This window comes from Schistocerca nitens, chromosome 10, assembly GCF_023898315.1.
Source record: "Schistocerca nitens isolate TAMUIC-IGC-003100 chromosome 10, iqSchNite1.1, whole genome shotgun sequence".
In the NCBI taxonomy this organism is placed as follows: domain Eukaryota; kingdom Metazoa; phylum Arthropoda; class Insecta; order Orthoptera; family Acrididae; genus Schistocerca; species Schistocerca nitens.
This window is the reverse complement of record NC_064623.1, coordinates 62,837,020-62,857,029: the sequence shown is the minus strand read 5'-3', so window position 1 is coordinate 62,857,029 and position 20,010 is coordinate 62,837,020. Positions and strand designations below refer to the sequence as shown.

General features: G+C 41.3%; 3 non-coding genes across 3 annotated transcripts; 1 reads left to right on the top strand and 2 right to left on the bottom strand.

Moving 5' to 3' along the window:
* Window positions 1-12,738: 12,738 nt before the first annotated feature.
* On the bottom strand, window positions 12,739-12,813 carry Trnat-ugu (transfer RNA threonine (anticodon UGU)). The gene has a single exon. It is a non-coding gene; the product is annotated as a tRNA-Thr (tRNA).
* Window positions 12,814-13,172: 359 nt separating this feature from the next.
* On the bottom strand, window positions 13,173-13,247 carry Trnat-ugu (transfer RNA threonine (anticodon UGU)). The gene has a single exon. It is a non-coding gene; the product is annotated as a tRNA-Thr (tRNA).
* Window positions 13,248-13,437: 190 nt separating this feature from the next.
* Window positions 13,438-13,512, top strand: Trnat-ugu (transfer RNA threonine (anticodon UGU)). Its single transcript has one exon. It is a non-coding gene; the product is annotated as a tRNA-Thr (tRNA).
* The last annotated feature ends 6,498 nt before the right edge of the window (window positions 13,513-20,010 follow it).

The following is a 20,010-nucleotide window of genomic DNA, read 5'->3' as shown; positions in this document are numbered from 1 at the left end:
AGTGTAAGAGGAATGGATAAACAAAAAACCCATAGTCTAGTTTCGAATGGAGAAGGTACCTGCACAAACAGGAGGAGGGTGGTCTGATCAACTCACCAGGAAGTACCACTGAGGACATGTAGGACATTCAGGGACTGCATAAAGTGGGCTGCCAGGTAAGAGACATGGGAGGACCATGTTTCAACAAACAAGAGCAACAGGCCCAAGACCTAAAGACCGTGGAAGAAAACAGTTTCACTGCCAGAAATTCATACAAACGGTTTTGTCAGCAGAAGTGCTAAAGCCATTGGCGATGCTCCACAAGTAAAGACAGATTGCTGAAGACGCCACTCAAAGAGAGGAGTTTGTGGAGAACTGCTATAGATGGCAAATCATCATCGAAAAGGTAGCCAGAGACTGCCGGCAGGAGGCAGGGCATAATAGCAAAGAGGACAACACTCAGGACAGAACCCCCAGGTACACAGCTTTCTTGGATAAAGATGTCCGACAAGGCAGAACAAACACATACCTTGAAAACTCGTGTCTTTTAAAAAGTCCTGAGTAAATGGGGCTGCAGCCACAGAAGCCCCACATGTAAAGATATGGAGGATACCAGCTCTCTAGCAGGTGTCTTAGGCATTCTTCAAATCTAAACACACAGCCAGTCTGGTATTTCTGCAGAACACCCTTCATGACTTGGGTTGATAAAGTGATAAGGTGGCCATCTGCAGAATGGTGCACTCTAAATCCAGACTGGAATCAAGGGGGAACCACATCCAGCCATCAAGGGGTTGTAAGATCGGCAGACCGGTAACACAGGATAAGCGGTGAACTGTGGCGGAACTAACATTAGACTTTAATGCTGGGCAGAGCACAAGTGTGTCCTAACATATAGTGCACCAAACGCTCCTATGCAGCTCACAACCCACACACATGCCAATGATATCACCACGATATCACCAACTACGACTGAAATGGACACATGACTATTGGCACTGGACACTGGCAGTGTGGCAGAGTGTTCCACAGTCTGATGAATCCCGATACCTCCTCCATCTTGCCAATGGTACGATGCAAATCGGTTGTCTTCCAGGGCAACAGCTCCTTGACACCTGTACTGCAGAACAGAAACAAGCAGGCAGCAGCTCCACTGCACTCTGGGGAACATTCACATGGGCATCCGTAGGTCCAGTTGAACTGGTGAAAGGCACCATGAGGGCCAAAGAATATTGCAAACTGGCTGTGGATTGTGGATAATGTACACCCCTTTGTGATGATTGTGTTTCCTGTTGACTTTTGCATTTTTCAACAAGATAATCCACCACATTACAAGGCCAGGAATGTGATGAAGTGATTCAAGGAACACAGTGGTGAGCTCCAATTGATGTGATTAGCTCCAAGATTGCCATATCTAACACATCAGGGATATAATTTTTCCCACGCGGAATGTTTCCCTCTATTATATTAACATCAGGGATATAATTGGACATGGAATCATAGGTCATTGGCCCCTCCAGACAATTTATGAGAATTAGGTGACATGTGTGCAGATGTGGTACCAACTCCTTCCAGTGACCTACCAAGGCCTCGATGTTTGCATGCTAAAACACACAGCCACTTAGCTGTGGCAAAGGTGGACATACTGGCAATTAGGTAGGTGGTTGGGTTGTTTGGGGAAGGAGACCAGACAGCGAGGTCATCGGTCTCATCGGATTAGGGAAGGATGGGGAAGAAAATCGGCCGTGTCCTTTCAGAGGAACCATCCCAACATTTGCCTGGAGTGATTGAGGGAAATCATGGAAAACCTGAATCAGGATGGCCGGATGTGGGATTGAACCGTCGTCCTCCCGAATTTAGGTAGGTGGTCATAACATACTGGCTATTCAGTATATTATCAAAAAATACATATATATATATATATATATATAACTTTATGAACCAAGAAAAGCTGCTCAAAGTTATTTCCATGCTGTCCTAGGAAAACATGGCAACTTTTCAACACTGATTTATAAATTTTGTTGCAAATCTTTTGGGACTGTATGATAAGCTGACTATTTGTTCCTTCAAATGCTCAACATGATCAATCTTGATGCAATAAACATTTTTTTAGTATACCCTAGACTGAAAGATCCATGGAAGTGATATCTAGGAAACTGAGGCCATTCATTAGTACCCCATCTGAACTTTTCATTTAAGAAGGCCCTCACAATAACTTCATAATGCAAGGATGCTCCATTTTGGTGCCATAGCACCTCTTCTGAAATCATCTGCAATTTAACAACAGTTCTTTATGGATATCAATGTAATTTACAGAGCTGATAGTACTGGTTATATATATATATATATATATATATATATATATATATATATATATATATAGAGAGAGAGAGAGAGAGAGAGAGAGAGAGAGAGAGAGAGAGAGAGAGAGAGGGAGGGAAACATTCCACGTGGGAAAAATATATCTAAAAACAAAGATGATGTGACTTACCAAACGAAAGTGCTGACTGGCCCACTACTGAAAATCCCTGCAATTCTCACTCTAGAGAATGCTTTTGTAAAATATGTGACTGGATAACTACTGACTCAGATGGATGCTGCCACTTTGATGGCTAGGAATGTGGGGTGGGGGGGGGGAGGAGGAGGAGAGAGAGAGAGAGAGAGAGAGAGAGAGAGAGAGAGGTGATACAGGCTGGGCACATAATGAACATGTGTCTGAGCCACTGCCGTGTGACGTGTGTTGGTGATATTGGTTGGGAGCGGTTGACAGGATAGAGAAAAGTGAAACTGTTGTAGAGGGTGTGGCAGCAGTGAATTAATGGTGATTGAAGATGAGACAGTTGAAGTGAAGGCTGTGCTGCAAGGGTAACTCCCATCCATGTAGCACAGAAAAGCTGGTGGTGACAGAAGGATGCAGATGGCCCAAGTTGTTAGGGAGTCATTGAAATCGAGCACATTGTGCTCAGATGCATGTTGTGCCACTGGGTGGTAAACTAAGTTCTCGGACAGAGTTTGTAAGACATTCATTCTGGTTGGCAGGTGGTTGGTTGTCATACCGATTTAAAAAGGTGTGCAACAATTTAAGCAGAGCTGGTATATGAAATGGCTGCCTTTGATGAGGTAGGATAAGCCTGACAGGACTGGAGTAGGAAATGCTGGGTGCATGGACTGGGTAACTAGAAATTATTTGGATTTGTTTTTAAACTTTCCATTATCTACTGCAACTCCTTCACAAGATAAGTGGAAAAATATTTTTATGGCTGCATATTATTCTCCTTTCTGTGCAAGTGTAATGTAAAGTTGGTTTTGTTCTGAATGTAAATATTTATGAACGCCAATGTTTTCAAATTGTGCCCAATTCTCCAGAACAAAGTCCATAGGAGAGGAAATTTGGTAGCCTATGGGGCTGTGAGCATGCTTACTTGTTTAAACAGTTGCCTATATTAAGATTTAGGATTATCACCAGATATCTATGCAGCACACTTCTGTGCAATGAATACCTTGCATCTGTCAAGAATTGCCCTGGAAAATCATTTCTTACAACTCAATGAACAGTTGTATGCAAAGTACGCAATTTTCCGACACTGAAGTCAGGAATTATGTGAAGTGTTGAACGAAAATATTTGGAAAGCTCTACAGTATATAATCTCAATTTCAAGCTCTTATCAATACAGGCAGTAAGAATTTTTGGAAATACGGAAGCGTCCGATCCCGCCCGTTTGCTTTGACCCATGACGTCACAAATATGGCGGAAACGACCATAAACCACGATTCCAATATGGCGCACATAAAGTCGGTACGTACACATTATAGGACGAAAAACACACACACACACACACACACACACACACACACACACACACACACACACCTTTCCACAAAAAGTCTAATGACACTAACGGGACAAGCGCAGGAAATGGGGTGTTTTTAGGTGGGGCAAACAAAATATAAACAAATTTAGACACCCACCCCCATACAAAACCACACAGAACAACGAAAAAACCGATATCACAAAACTCCCCAAATACCACGAAACACAATATCATCTGGAATTTGACACTTCCCTTGATGTATATAGCTCAACAGCAGCTCCCGATCACATAAATTAGGATCAAACACTTCCCTTGGCCTATGTAGCTCAAAAACATCTCCCGATACAAATAACAACATACACAGCCACACATTGGGATCGAACACTTCCCTTGACCTGCGCACTTAATTTTATCCGTCATATCCACTCCTGAACAAAAACAACAGATTAATTTTACTAAAATTACCACACGATGTACAGCGAACACTAAATTAACCTTCCCACAAAATAGTTAACTCAAACGAATTCCACTACAAAAACAGCCGACACACTAGCAATTCTGGATAATGAGCAAAGGCAAACTGCCCATTACACCACACAAACGAAAACCCTGAACATACCACCAGAGAGCACAACAAACCACAACACGACGACATCTACAAACACGCCACACAAACCAAACTCCGCGCTGTCATGACGTCACACACAACACCCTTACGTCACGGGTCAAAGCCGACGCGTGTGATCGGACGCTTCTGTCGACCCGAATTTTCAACAAACAGCCGTCCAACTCCATAAACACTGTGCACATTACAGGAATATCAACTTACCATGTAACGGTTGAGTGATGAGAAAAATTACATGATTTCCATGTGCATATGCTATCACATACCAGTATCTGTAATTAATTCTAAAACTTTCGGTTTTTCAATAGCAACCTTTGAAATTATGTTTAGCCGTTATATAGTCTGAATGTGATGCTCGACGCACTGCTGCCAGAGACACACAACCCCCCCCCCCCTCCCTCACGCTATGTAAGTTGTTGAAAGATGCGTAGCGTAGCCCGAGGTCTACGTTACACTGAAAGGTAATTTGGTTATCAGTTGGTGTAGTAGATGAATGTGAATATCAAAGGTTGTAGTGACAAATTGTAATGTCTTAATGTTAACCATTATGTTACATTTAAACACATTTTTCCATCATAAAAACGAACTGGACGATACATTCAGAAGACGTTGGGCAACGGACAAGCCTACGACCTCCTCCCCCCCCCCCCCCCACGCTTTTATTCCGAAAGTGATGCAAATTACAACACTTTCACTGGATGCAGAAAGACTTCCATGCACTTTCTGGGTTACGAAAATCACGTCCAGTGACCAGTTTCGCGTTTGGAATGCTCGGAAAGTTTCTCCATACTTTAATGTATTTGGAGGTTTGAGAAAACATGCTCGATTTAAAAGATTTTTAAAAGGTGACGATGAATCAGATTACGTTTAACTTAAAACGTGTATTGGACTACAGAAAACTTTGCAAATACTTTCTGCTATCATTGGTGCGGCTTCTGTGTTTTAACGCAGATCAAGCATTATGCTTCAACCTTATTTAAACTGTCTCAAATTCTATTTCGAAACACCCACACGAGCCTATTTTCATTACAGTCATAGCTATGACTATTTACGGCTTACTCTAGCTAAAATAAATATGCGACCTGCGTTAGTCGGGACATCTTAAGGGACTATACGTAATTTAGAAATGCTTTGTAATAACTCGCATCCATAAATCCAAATAATTTATAGTATTAATTACAAAGAAGTATGTCGCATTTGGCTGTGGCAGCTTTATCGTCAATGTTTACTCCACATGAATCTGAGCGGCCTGATGGCCCGATTGAACTTTTGTCAATTTCCTACATAACATGTTTCTGCAGAAGCTTACAAATAACTTAAATGCATTTTAACTATGATAATTTAAGGCACCGCACTACAACACTCAACCTTACCTGCTTCACTTAGTAACCACACAGATTTCAGCCTACTAAGCAGATACCAAACTGCTCCGTCCCACGAGGGCAACAAGTGTCAAACTTTCGCGGACCCTGATGACAGCAGTAAGCTGATTGGTCGACAATTGCTACGGCAGTCACGCCAACGTAACGTTCTTCGACTGTCATGTCAGACATGAAAATATACCTCGAGTATTGTAAATGCCGACGCAGTTTCACCATTCCATCGATTTGATCGTATAAATGAACTTTGCTCGTCATATCATATAGAACCAGGCAACTAAAAACATGGTCTGTCGGAGAAATGATTCAAAACGTATAGGTTCATACATTACAAAATGAAACAGTTTTAGAATGCTACAGTGTGTTGCGGGCACAGGAACAGATATTGTGATGCATAGTACGTTAATATGTACCCACTTCAGTGCGATAGGTGTTTTCTCTCTATGTTTAATAGTATTTCCGCAAACACATCACATAATTTACTACCTACTGTTTTCTGCACAGCCTTAGCTGTACCATATGCCCGTCATATGTGGAATAACCATTTTGCGTTCATGCGTCCACACTTAAGTACCTGACCTGCTGCCCAGGGAAAAATAAATATTACTGGCTTGCTTGTTCCATGTATACCTGGAGGAACTAACCAACCTAAATATATTATTCGTAATAGTTATAATTATATAATGCACACTTTACCACTTCTGGCTCAAACAAAAATCTCAGTGAAGTTTTAAAAAAAACCGAAGTTTTGTTCCTTGCTCTAGACAGTAAGCAACATGACAACGTCTGTTGGTGTCATGTCTCCTACAGACATAGAAATTTCCAAACTTAGCAACTCAAAAGCAGAAGATTTCAAAGGACTTTGAAATTACGCACTAAAAATATCAAAACATAAATTCTACTGCCATCAACCAAATGCTAAATGAAGGAATCATCGCGCATGGCCTAATAATTACTATTGCAACACTTATTTATAAGAAAGTTGATAAACAATTGTCCCGTATCACTCATACGAATCATACCAAAAATAATAGAATATTGTAGCCACAAACAGCTCAACCACAACTTCGAGCAAAACAATCTACTTAGCTCATCTCAATAGGGTTTCAGACCTCATCTTTCCACTGTCAAAGCAGTTTACATTATCATCACAAAAATACATGATTCTTTTGAGACTAAGAAAACAAACTTGTGCTACTTTTCTAGAGTTGAGGAAAGCTTTTGATATTGTCTCCAGGAGCATACTTATCAAAGGGCTGCAGTATTACAGAGTTGGAGATAATGCTCTTCACATTATTGGATCGTACCTAGGCAACAGAGAGTAGATGGTAACTATAAACAACCAAAGGACAAACTCATTACCTGTTACTAAAGCCATTCCACAGGGCTCAGTTCCGGGTCCTTTCCTGTTCCTTGCATGTACATATATAAAAGATTTCCCTCATTCTTGTCATGTCAAGCAGTATTATACGCAGATGATACAACTCTGTTCACACAAGTTGATGATCTAGAGGGGCTGTGACGTAATGGAAATAGAGAAATGGGCCAATGAACTAACTGGTGTAATGAACAATAAACAACAAAATTTACAAATTAAGAACAATAAAACAGAAGACATTGTTTTCAATTTAATTGTTTCCAGAGAAGATAAAAAATAATCAAACTGTTAGGTCCCATGTAGATCAGAAACTCAACTGGGCGAGTCATACAGAAAAAAATGTGCTCCGAACTATCTCAGGTGATTTATATATTTTACAAACTATAATAATGTATGCAAAGCCCTACTACCATATGCATGTTTTGCATTTTTCCTCTCCCTCCATACCTGGGGAACTCTTATGTGGGGTAACTGCCCCAGCTCAAAAATTGTATTCAAATGACAAAAAAAGATTATCAGATGTATAGCATCACTTCCTCTAAGAGAATCTTGTAAATATCACCTTAAAGAGCTCAATATTACAATAGTCCCTAGCCTCTATGTGCATAGTTGCCTTCTGAGTGTTAAGGAGAATTTAAATAATTTTAACCTTAGGATACCTGAATAGCTAAGGTTCTCAACAATCACAAATATCTACGCCCCCAAATTTGTCTATAGATTCCCAAAGACTGCCCATCTGTTCCAACATTTATTTATTCCTGTTTATTTAGATTTTTGTATTTAACCGTAAAGCTGATTACTTTCACAAATGCCACACACAGGTTGAATAATAAATTGATATAAATGATACTTACAAATAATAGTGGCACAAGTATCCATGTTAATATTCTAAATATCTTACATTTTGAAACAGAGTAAATATAGATTGTAATTCATTGCATGGATACAAACACTTATTTACTAGGAAAGTTTTTAACTCCTGTGGAACTGCTATAATTCACAAGTGGTAGCTTGTTGAACCATATCTGCCTGTTAACACAAGAGCTATTGTCAGTTATTTTTAATTTTTTCCTCTGCCTGAAGTAGTTACCCTTACTTCTACTACCATAACTATGTGTATCATTGTACTTACTTACTTTGTTTTTACTATTCACATAAAGTGTGATAAGTTTATGCAAATATGGGGAACATATTGTTGTTAGATGTTTATGTTGGACAGAAGTTTCATAAATGGACTATCTGGAACTTGGTCCATGCATTAACCATATTGCTCTTTTTTGTTATACCAATATTCTACCCAGGTGAGGGTCTGCCCCACAGTTCAATAGCATAATTAGGAAAGTGATATATTGTTAGAGAGTATATAATTTTTAAGATTTGGTGTGGAGCTCTTTTCGCCACTTGTTTCCTGAGACAGAAGCCATTATTAATTACCTCACATACAGAATTAATGTGTTTTGAAACACTGACCTTTGTCCAGGCATGTACAAGAAATTTAATGTTTTCTGTTTCTACTGATGTATTACTACATACATTGTTCATTTCAACATCTTGAGAACTAGTTGCTTCAAATGTTATTAGCTGAGAATTACTGATCTTAGTGTTTAGGTCTTGGAGTAGAAAATCTGTAGTTACTTCTGTTACAATTTTAGTTGTAACTTTCTGAAATGCCTTAAAGCCATTCTCATAAAGTAAGATGGAAGTATTATGAGCATAAGTTACTAGATGTGAGCTGATGTGTTGTGTCATGTTACTGACAAAAAGCAAAAAGATGAGGATACCAAGAATTGACCCCTGTGGTACCCTCTAGATTAAACTAGCCCTGGAACACTGGAACTCTATGACTGCATTATCTATTTTGCATGACGGTTTAGTATGTTACAGGTGATTTGTTAAGTATGTGGATAGTAACTGCATAGGCAGGCATTGGCATTGTATGGTTTCAGTGTTTGTCTTCATTCTTTCATCAAGGAGGGTGAATACTTTACGGACAATTTCAGTAACTGTAGTTATTGTGCAGCGATATTTCCTAAAGCTGTGTTGTGTTTCTTTTAATGATTTTTTTTTTATAAAATAAGCAGAGGGCCGAGAATGGATAACCATTTCAAAGACCTCACTAAAGTTAAGTATCACTGATACTGGGCAGTAGTCTGAAACCTCTTTTGTACTTCACTGCTTATGCTTTGGTTTAACAATGATTTTTTGTGACTGCTGGGGAATTTTTTCGCTAATACTACAATTTATGAGGTAGTTTAGTGGTATCACTATGTCTTATACACATTTTTTTAATACAGCACTCGACTTACTTACTTACCATCCCGTCTAATATGTGTTTATCCTTTAATATTAGCATTATCTTGCTTATTCCATTTTCGTTAATCTCACCAAGATCAAAATGCGCTGTTTGAGTGGTGTGATTCGGTATCTGTCAGTACATGTCTATAGTATGTGTTGTTTTCTGTTGGTGATGTGGTATTTTTATTAAACAGGTTACATACCACTTTTGGGTCTTTTATAATACTACCATCCAGTATAATGTATGAGGGTTTGCTGTCCCTATTTGTGGAGGTTTTTTGATTAATTTTCAGGAGACCGTACTTACTTTAATGGACTGTGATATTTTTTTATCATGGATCTGTTTTCTAAGGTTTGAAAGTTCTGCTTTAATGGTATTTTAGCTGCTTTATATTTTTGTTTGGAAATATACATTATTACTGATTTGTACAGGATGTCTGTGTCATGGATATTCTGCCTAAGTTTAACAAGGTTGGCTGGAAGTATCAGTTTGTTTTTTCTTCCACTCTGACTATGTGTTGCCCCTGTTTACAGTTCTTTAATGGGGTAGCAGGAATTAAAGTGTCTCATTAGAATATTGTAAACTCATCCCATTTGTTATCTAACCTTTGCACACGGTAAATTGTATCCCATAGATCTCACACGCCAACATCTCTACCCGTTTGTGGTTAGAAACCAACATCTAAATGGGCTCTCATACGCTCACTATGAATTGCACAATAATATTGATCATCTGAGAGCGGTATACGCGGTTTTCGCAATGTACTGAAGGAAACTGCAGAACTGTAAAAATATTGAACTTCGTTTGAAATGCTGTACCGTGTAAGGGTGGTACTGCGCAATAAACGGCAGTTCTTTTTGAGGCTGAGACACATTGAATTCGTTGAACGAATTTCCGCAAAGAGCTGAAAAAAGTATATGACAAAAGATCAGGGAGTTTGTTGGAGGAAGTATATTGAAGCACCATATGGTACTCTGAGAAATGAAATTCATGACTATTTAGGAAACATCAGATACTCGTTGTTCACAACAACAGAAGAAACTGGAAGAACATGGTGTCTTCAAAGTAGCCAGCCGTGGTGGCCGAGCGGTTCTAGGCGCTACAGTCTGGAACCGCGCGACCACTATGGTCGCAGGTTCGAATCCTGCTTCGGGCATGGATGTGTGTGACGTCTTAGGTTAGTTAGGTTTAAGTAGTTCTAAGTTCTAGGGGACTGATGACCTCAGCATTTAAGTCCCATAGTGCTCAGAGCCACTTGTCTTCACAACAGGCAGACGAATTTATTTTCTTTGTATCAGATTTCAGAATTGGAAAATATGGTCCAATTATGTGTCTATTGAGCATACAAGTCTTCCATCTCTCTCTTTTTAATCAGTTGTCACAGTATGGGCAGAAGATCATGTAAGCTTTCAACCAGTGGGTCTAATCAGTAAAAACTGTTTTACTCCACTTGCTGCATTTGTTACAGTAGAGAAATACTTAGGAAACAGCGCATGACCACAGTAAGTTACATGGTTCCACGTGTTTAATTTGAAACTAGTTGTTATTTACGAATCAATGCTGCAATGAATGAGCCTCTGATCTACTGCAATATTTACTGGAAGTTTTTCGGACTTATTTCGCCTGTTCTACATAATTTCTCCTTGTGTTTTGCAAGGCAAGCAACTAAATCAGAATGCGTAAGAGTTCCACTCTGCTGAACACAGATATGTTCTCTACCAAAGGTATAAAGTAAAATTTGTAACTCTACTGAAGACCTTTTGGTAGGGAGGATGTAGCATGTTATCTTGGATAGAGAGTCATCGTCAGATCTAGAAGTAAACCTGGGTCTGCCCCAAGGAAGTGTGTTAGGACCCTTGCTGTTCATGTTCTATATTAATGACATTGCAGACCATATTAATATTAATCTCAGACTTTGTGCAGGAGATACAGTTATCAACTGTGGAGTACTGGCTGAAAGGAGGTGCATACATATTCAGTAAGATTTTGATAAGATTTCAAAATGGACCAAAGACTGGCAATTTTAAAATTCAAAAATGTAAAAATATGTAGTGTCCTGTATCATGACTGTAATATCAGTGATTCACTATTTCATTCCGCCAACTCGTACAAGTACGCTGATGCAACACTGTAGGGATATGATATGAAATGATCGCATGGGCTTAGTTGTAGGTAATGTAGATGGTAGACTTCAGTTTATTGTTAGAATACAGGGGAAGTGTAAGGATGGTTCAAATGGCTCTGAGCACTATGGGACTCAACTTCTGAGGTCATTAGTCCCCTAGAACTTAGAACTAGTTAAACCTAACTAACCTAAGGACATCACAAACATCCATGCCCGAGGCAGGATTCGAACCTGCGACCGTAGCGGTCTCGCGGTTCCAGACTGCAGCGCCTTTAACCGCACGGCCACTTCGGCCGGCGGGAAGTGTAAGGAGTCTACAAAGGTGATTGCTTATCAATGACTCGTGTGCCCAGTTCTAAAACATTGCTAAAGTGTGTGGGACACATGCCAAATAAGACTGACAGGGGTGTTGAATGTATACTGATAAGGGCAGCTCGAATAGTAACAAGTCTGTTTGATACATGTCAGAGTGTCACAGAGATACTACAGAAACTTGCGGACGGGTTCCAGAAAAATGGTTATAGCGACTGCTAAAGTCGAGGCGCCTTCAAGCAAAACACCATATCACAGCCAACACCCAATGAAGACCAACAGAAAAAACTAACCTACGCCCCATACTTTGAAAACTTATTTGGAAATATCGTTAGAATTTAAAATCTAAAACGTAAGGGACAGTAGAAGACGGCGTGGGACTCTGGAAAATTGGTATATATTACATACCATGTGAATGCGAGAATGCACTCCGACCTCCAGCAACCTACAAGAACTGCAGTTGCTGAACATTGCCTTGAAACCAAACACAAAATAAAATACAAAGATACAAAAATTCTGCGCTATACATTCCGATATTGGCCTATCGGAATAGGATACATGTACATCTCATATACAAGGATAAAGGATTTCGACTTAGACAAGCATGGGTTCTGGCACTGAACACTGAGCACAGTGAAGGCGGAGAGCAGAATGAGGACCAAAGGTCGACTCCCAAGTTGAGCTATCTCCACCACTGTGGCAGGCCATATTGTGGTCCATACACAGGGTCAGTGGATGGGGAAGACGACTGTTATATATATAAATGATAATTAAATAGACACCCTAGCTGCAAGCAGGCGTTGATTCACTTCATTGGGGACATGTTGAAAATGTGTGCCCCGACCGGGACTCGAACCCGGGATCTCCTGCTTACATGGCAGACGCTCTATCCATCTGAGCCACCGCGGGCACAGAGGATAGTGCGTCTGCAGGGAGTTATCCCTTGCACGCTCCCCGTGAGACCCACATTCCCAACATGTCCACAACACTACATTCGTAGTGCGCCTAATAGATGTTTGCCCATCATACTCAGTACTCGTGGCAGATTAATCTACCAAGTCCCGTACAAGTTCGGGCATAGCGTGTGCGTTCGCACTAGAAGGCCAGGAACCCATATTTTTAACTATATATGACGGTAGTACCTGTTCCCGAAAGAACAGTTACCGTCAATGACCATGCAGCTTTGCTAGAAATGAAATGATAATTAAATAGACACCCTAGCTGCAAGCAGGCGTTGATACACTTCATTGGGGACATGTTGAAAATGTGTGCCCCGACCGGGACTCGAACCCGGGATCTCCTGCTTACATGGCAGACGCTCTATCCATCTGAGCCACCGCGGGCACAGAGGATAGTGCGTCTGCTATGCCCGAACTCGTACGGGACTTGGTAGATTAATCTGCCACGAGTACTGAGTATGATGGGCAAACATCTATTAGGCGCACTACGAATGTAGTCTTGTGGACATGTTGGGAATGTGGATCTCACGGGGAGCGTGCAAGGGATAACTCCCTGCAGACGCACTATCCTCTGTGCCCGCGGTGGCTCAGATGGATAGAGCATCTGCCATGTAAGCAGGAGATCCCGGGTTCGAGTCCCGGTCGGGGCACACATTTTCAACATGTCCCCAATGAAGTGAATCAACGCCTGCTTGCAGCTAGGGTGTCTATTTAATTATCATTTCATTTCTAGCAAAGCTGCATGGTCATTGACGGTAACTGTTCTTTCGGGAACGGGTACTACCGTCATATATAATGTTATATTCGAGGACCGTTCAGAAAGTAACCTCCAGTTGATTTAAAAAAATACACCAAGTTAAATAAAAATATTTTAATATATACATCTTACAACTACATCTTTGCACTATTTTTCTACATAGTTTCCATAGCGATTGAGGCACTTATCGTATCTCTTCACAAGCTTTGAAATTCCTTCTGCATAAAAATCACCCGCTTGTGCCTGGAGCCAGCCTGTGACCGCATCTTTGAGCTCTTCGTCGTCATCAAACCGCTGTGACCCGAGCCATTTCTTCAAATGCATGAAGAGGTGATAATCACTTGGCGCCAGGTCTGGGCTGTAAGGTGGATGGTTGATAACGTCCCACTTGAAGGACTCAAGAAGGGCCGTTGTTCTGCGAGCAGAGTGAGGACGGGCGTTATCGTGCAAAAAAACGATACCGGAAGTCAGCATACCACGGCGTTTGTTCTGTATAGCCCGTCGTAACTTTTTTATTGTTTCACAGTACACGTCTTGATTAATGGTCGTACCACGTTCCATGAATTCAACCAACAACACCCCTTTGGCATCCCAAAACACCGTTGCCATCAGTTTTCTGGCAGAAAAATCTTGCGAGGCTTTTCTTGGTTTGGTAGGCGAATTTGAATGTGCCCACATCTTTGATTGTTCTTTTGTCTCAGGGTTCACGTACTTAATCCAGGTTTCGTCACCGGTCACGATTCTGTTTAACAACGGTTCTCCTTCGTCCTCATAACGTGACAGAAAGTCTAATGCAGAGGCCATTCTTTGACTTTTGTGGTGGTCGGTAAGAATTTTGGGCACCCATCGTGCACAGAACTTACGGTAACCCAATCTTGCTGTCACTATCTCGTACAAGAGAGTCTTAGAAATCTGTGGAAAACCAGTAGACAACTCCGACATTGAGAAACGTCGATTTTCACGAACTTTTGCATCAACTGTCTGAACGAGTTCGTCAGTCACCAATGATGGTCTACCACTCCTCTCTTCATCATGAACGTTTTCTCGTCCACTTTTAAATAAACGTACCCATTCACGGACAACTCCTTCATTCATAACTCTTGGTCCGTACACGGCACAAAGCTCACGATGAATAGCTGCTGCAGAATATCCTTTGGCTGTAAAAAACCTTATGACAACACGCACTTCACATTTGGCGGGGTTTTCGATTGCAGCACACATTTCAAACTGCCACAAAAACTAAACTAGCGCAGGTACGACGTTCACTCGATCACGGCTTGATGCCGACTGACCTGTTGAGTGCGTGAACGCACAGATGGCGTCGCTACTCCCCCCACAACCCGCACTGTGACCAATCGGAGGTTACTTTCTGAACCGCCCTCGTATATCACAAGCACTGGTTCAGGATGTCAGACGGCAGGAATAACCCAGTGATTATGGCACATTAAAACCTACAAAATTCGTTCTACAATGTTCAATGAATCCAGCTGTTTACCAGTGAGACTTTCAAGCAGCATGTTCTCAAAAGATTAGCTATTTAACGTAAAAAGATCTGCTGGAAGATGTTGCCGGTGCACTCAATAAGAGAAACAGGTTATATAGTTATAATCAGTGCTCGATTTGCGAAACGAGAGGGTCCGTTACTGAGGCCTTACAGGGGATGTTCTTGAAATTTAGACTTCTTAAAGCAGTATTTTAACGCTTTACTAAGCATTTTAAAGGTGTGAATACAACATTTGCTTTACATCACTTCAGCCACAGCAAACGTTTTGTTGTGTCATATCTGATTTGTTTCCGCCAGAGGTATTGCTACAGGGTACCAGTGCACACCATCACAAATCGAGCACCAATTAGAATTAATAGTCTACATTCATCTTTAGCTGTGTATGGCGCTATTGCAAACAGATTTGCACCAGGAATGAGTTTCGTTCTGGTATATAAACTCAATCAAGTCCAGTTACAAGTTTTTTTCAGTAGTGTGAGATGTCGTGAGGAGCAGAATAACAGTCCCACAGCCCGGCAGTTTGAAGCTGCTTTCGAGAGACTTTTGGTACACATTTAAACTGGTACACTTACTACTGCTAATCGCTCTGTCGCTGGTGCTACCACAGTCCCTAGCATAACATCAAATAAGGGAAAAAATAAGTACCTTGACTGTAACGAGTTGCCATCTATTCCAAGGGTTACATTAATAAATTATGACTGTGATTACATACCTCACCCAGTTTCTTTCATTTTGTGGAGGATTTATAGATCGACTTCGATAACCAGAATGAGTGAGTGAGTTTATCGTTGATATTAAAAAACAGTCTTTGCATCAGTCTGCATATTTTACATCACGTTTTCACAGGCATGAATTACTTGCACATGCATGCTCGCACAAAAGTCAATTTACATGCGATATCGCCCTTCTTGCACACTGTCATGTCAACTTACAAAAGTTGAAAGCCATTTAAGTCTCTTACATAATGTCGCTTCCCACACCATTTCCTATGAACCACAGCAGCTGCCACAAGGTCGATTTTCTCTCCTTCCGCTCTCGTTCATTGGTCTGTACATATATTGAAACGCTAGTTTATGTATGTGAATGGCTTGTGTCATGACAAAATACTTAGATTTCAATTATTGAAATACTTTGTTTAGTGGCATAATTTCCATGAACTGTGCAACAGAAGCATCATTCTAACATTTAGCAACTTCTTATAGACACTTATTTGTAATAAAGTAACAGAGTATCATTTAAACTGATGTACGTGTTAGAAAAATGTTGTAACTGAGAGTGTGGACTTGCTGAGGTTCATATTATTGCATAACAACCAGTGCTATAAAGGTTTTTTATTTCAGTATCATGATGAATTTTTTTGCCTTAGTCATTGAGTGTGGATATTATGGCAAGCAAAAATACAGCATTTTCATGTGGTTTTAGGGATTTAATTAACCCTACTCTTGAACCTAATTAAAATCCTATGTGAATACAATAGTCTCCAGTAATGGCTGTTCTGCATGGTAGTACAAAGTTTGGTTACACAATAAAGTACAGACAAAGTTAATGTAAACGAAATCTTGACTAACTCGAAAAATAAAAACAAAGCAGAACTGTTGAGACAAGAAGCTTACTTTCTGATGTACCTTTGGTGCGCAGTAAATGGCATCCAAGTAATTAACAGAAAATATAAAAATACTACTCTGGACGTATATTACAGTGATGAAAGTGATTTTCCTCCTCATTGGATAGCTCCCTTATTAGCATTTTTGATGTCCCAAACGATTTCTGCTAGATACCTATTTCGACAACGTTTGTGGGTCTGTCTTTTCTTCATCAACATCAGAATAAACTCAGGCTAAAAGCTGCTCAACCATGTTAACGTCTGTTACAGTTCACTGGGAAGTTTTGGGTGACACTAGCTTCTTCTTATGAAAAACTTCACTTGTCAACCTCTTGAAAGTCGCATAAGTAGCGTTTCCAACTTCGTTGGGTGGAAATATTAATTTGCAAGTAAGGGTAGAGGTGGAGGGAGACATGTGTAAGCAGTCAGTACTTGCAGAAACCCTGCTTTACATAGCTTTTCGTCTTTTTCAGCAAGTATACATAGTGCAGGTGTGAATAAATGTTAACTGATATTAACTACACAGTTATATTTGAGGAAATTGGCTATCCTACTGAATTTTCCATACTGGTGATCCCATAAAAACGAAGAGAAACATTGTGAAGTTTCATGTTGGTGCAGCATATATTATCGCAAACAGTAGATTCAATTATTCGAGCATTTGAAACTGTAATCAAGAAGTAAGACTCATCTCTTAACTCTGGAGCACCTCCTGCAACTATTAATTCATGCAAAATGGAGCAGCAAGTGACAACCCAGAAGATGTGAGTATGTATGACTCACACAGAAATGTTAAGCTTTCCGCTTTCTGGAATACATGGCCACAGCTCTTGTTCCCACAGGCTGAATGATTATTTCAGCAGCATAGGGTGTCCAATAACAGTGATAAATACAAAGTAATAGTTTTACATCTGGGTTTAGAAGTGACAAAAGTGATAGAAGATAATTTGTCACAACAATGTTATGCTACTCTAAGGGAAGCGCTTATGCAGCTTTGCAAATTGCCACCACAGCAGTGGGTTGGGTTGATTTGGGGAAGGAGACCAGACAGTGAGGTCATCGGTCTCATCGGACAAGGGAAGGATGGGGAAGGAAGTCGGCCGTGCCCTTTGAAAGGAACCATCCCGGCATTTGCCTGGAGCGATTTAGGGAAATCACAGAAAACCTAAATCAGGATGGCTGGACGCGGGACCACAGCAGTGATTACAAAAAAAATTCGCAGGTGAAAATGTGGGTGGCAAGTCTCTGCCACAAGTCCTCAAATTTTCATCTACATTGGCAGCCCCCGAACTTCTGCCTGATCAGTCATTATGCATGTTATGGTTTCATAAAATTCCTCACTGGTACTTCAGCAAAAATAGACAAACTGTTATAAGTCTCAGTAAAAATGCAAATACTGTAACAAAACAGATTAACTGAAATTTCTGCATGTCTAAAAATCAATAACAGGAATGATAGTGGGCCAGAAACATGCATGGGAACAGAAACTGATGTCACTAACCTGGGAGCACATTCTTGAACAATCCCCATCAACAACATGCTTTTGCTGGCAAGTGCTCTACCAACTGAGCTACCCAAGCTTGGAGAACTAGTTCTGCAAGCCATGCAGGAGAGCTTCTGCGAAGTTTGGAAGGTAGGAGACGAGGTACTGGCGGAATTAAAGCTGTGAGGACGGGTCGTGAGTCGTGCTTGGGTAGCTCTATTCGTAGAGCACCTGCCTGCGAAAGGTAAACGTCCTGAGTTCGAGTCTCGGTCTGGCACACAGTTTCTGTGGTGTCACCGCCAGACACCACACTTGCTAGGTGGTAGCCTTTAAATCGGCCGCGGTCCGGTAGTATACGTCGGACCCGCGTGTCGGCATTTTTTAGTGATTGCAGACCGAGCGCCGCCACACGGCTGGGCTAGAGAGACTTCCTAGCACTCGCCCCAGTTGTACAGCCGACTTTGCTAGCGATGGTTCACTGACAAATTACGCTCTCATTAGCCGAGACGATAGTTAGCATAGCCTTCAGCTACGTCATTTGCTACAACCTAGCAAGGCTATTTATCTTGTGATGCATGTACCGTCAGACCAATGTTCACCAATTATGGATTAAAGTTAAGTATTCCAGCAGCTACGTACTTTATTTGCTAGTCTCCATTACTTGACCTGTTCCAGACCTCATGCCAGCCTGCATGAGCTTAACGTGTGCCTTTCGGCTTCCTCCTAGTGGCTTGGCTGTCTTGCCAAGTTACAACATTTTGACGACGAGCTAAATCGCGTTTGTACCAAAACTGTTGCCCTGATTTACTTGTGTAATGGCTTCGCCACCATCTCCAGATGTACTGTCCGTATTTTATCGCTTACAGAATCAGCAGACGCAGGCCTTATTGGATGCCCTTGGCCAGCTCGTCCAGGGACAACGTGCAATGCCGCTCCACCGCTCCCGCAGCCACAACACACAGTTGCACCACCTTTTCGTCCTTTTGATGCGGCACTGGAAAGCTGGACGGAGTGGTCCCGCCAATTTGGATTCCATCTCACACCCTACAGAATTCAAGGTAATGAGCGGCAGCCTTTCTTATTATCGTGCATTGGCATGGCCACGTACCGCGACGTAGCAACTCTGTCCTACAAAGAAATTTTGTCTGCATTAGATACATATTTCAAAGAATCAGTCAATGTAGTTGCAAAAAGGTATACCTTCTTTCGTACAAAACGTACGGCAGGTCAGACTAATAGGGAGTGGGTTGCAACTTTGCAAGGCCTTACTAGGGATTATGCTTTTGAGTGTCGATGTGGCCTCCCATATTCAGATACTATGGAACATGATGCAATTGCACAGAACGTTTCTGATGTTCGTATATGGGAACAGATTTTGAAACTAGTCAATCCCTTCCTTCCACAAGTGATAGACATACTGGATCGGCAGGACACACTTGACTGCTCAGGAATCATTTGAAACTTCACCAGCCGTGTGTCACATTAACCAGCCCGCCGGGCGAGCTGCACGGAACAGTAAACAGTCCTCGCGCCCGGCAGCGCCAAAGCCGCCAAGGCCTCAGCCACGTGTGCCGCGCAAGCAAGCAAATGCAGTGCTAAAATCATGCCCGCGGTGTGCTACTAGACATTCGCGTGAGAATTGCCCATCAAGCCAAGCTATTTGCTTTTTCTGTAATAAAAAGGGACATGTTCAAAGTGTTTGCCAGAAAAAGCTCAGATCGGACACTCACAACCATTCCAGGCCCTTTGCTTCGCGCCGGAACCGGAATCGAACCACGAATACTCAGGATCGTGAACCTTC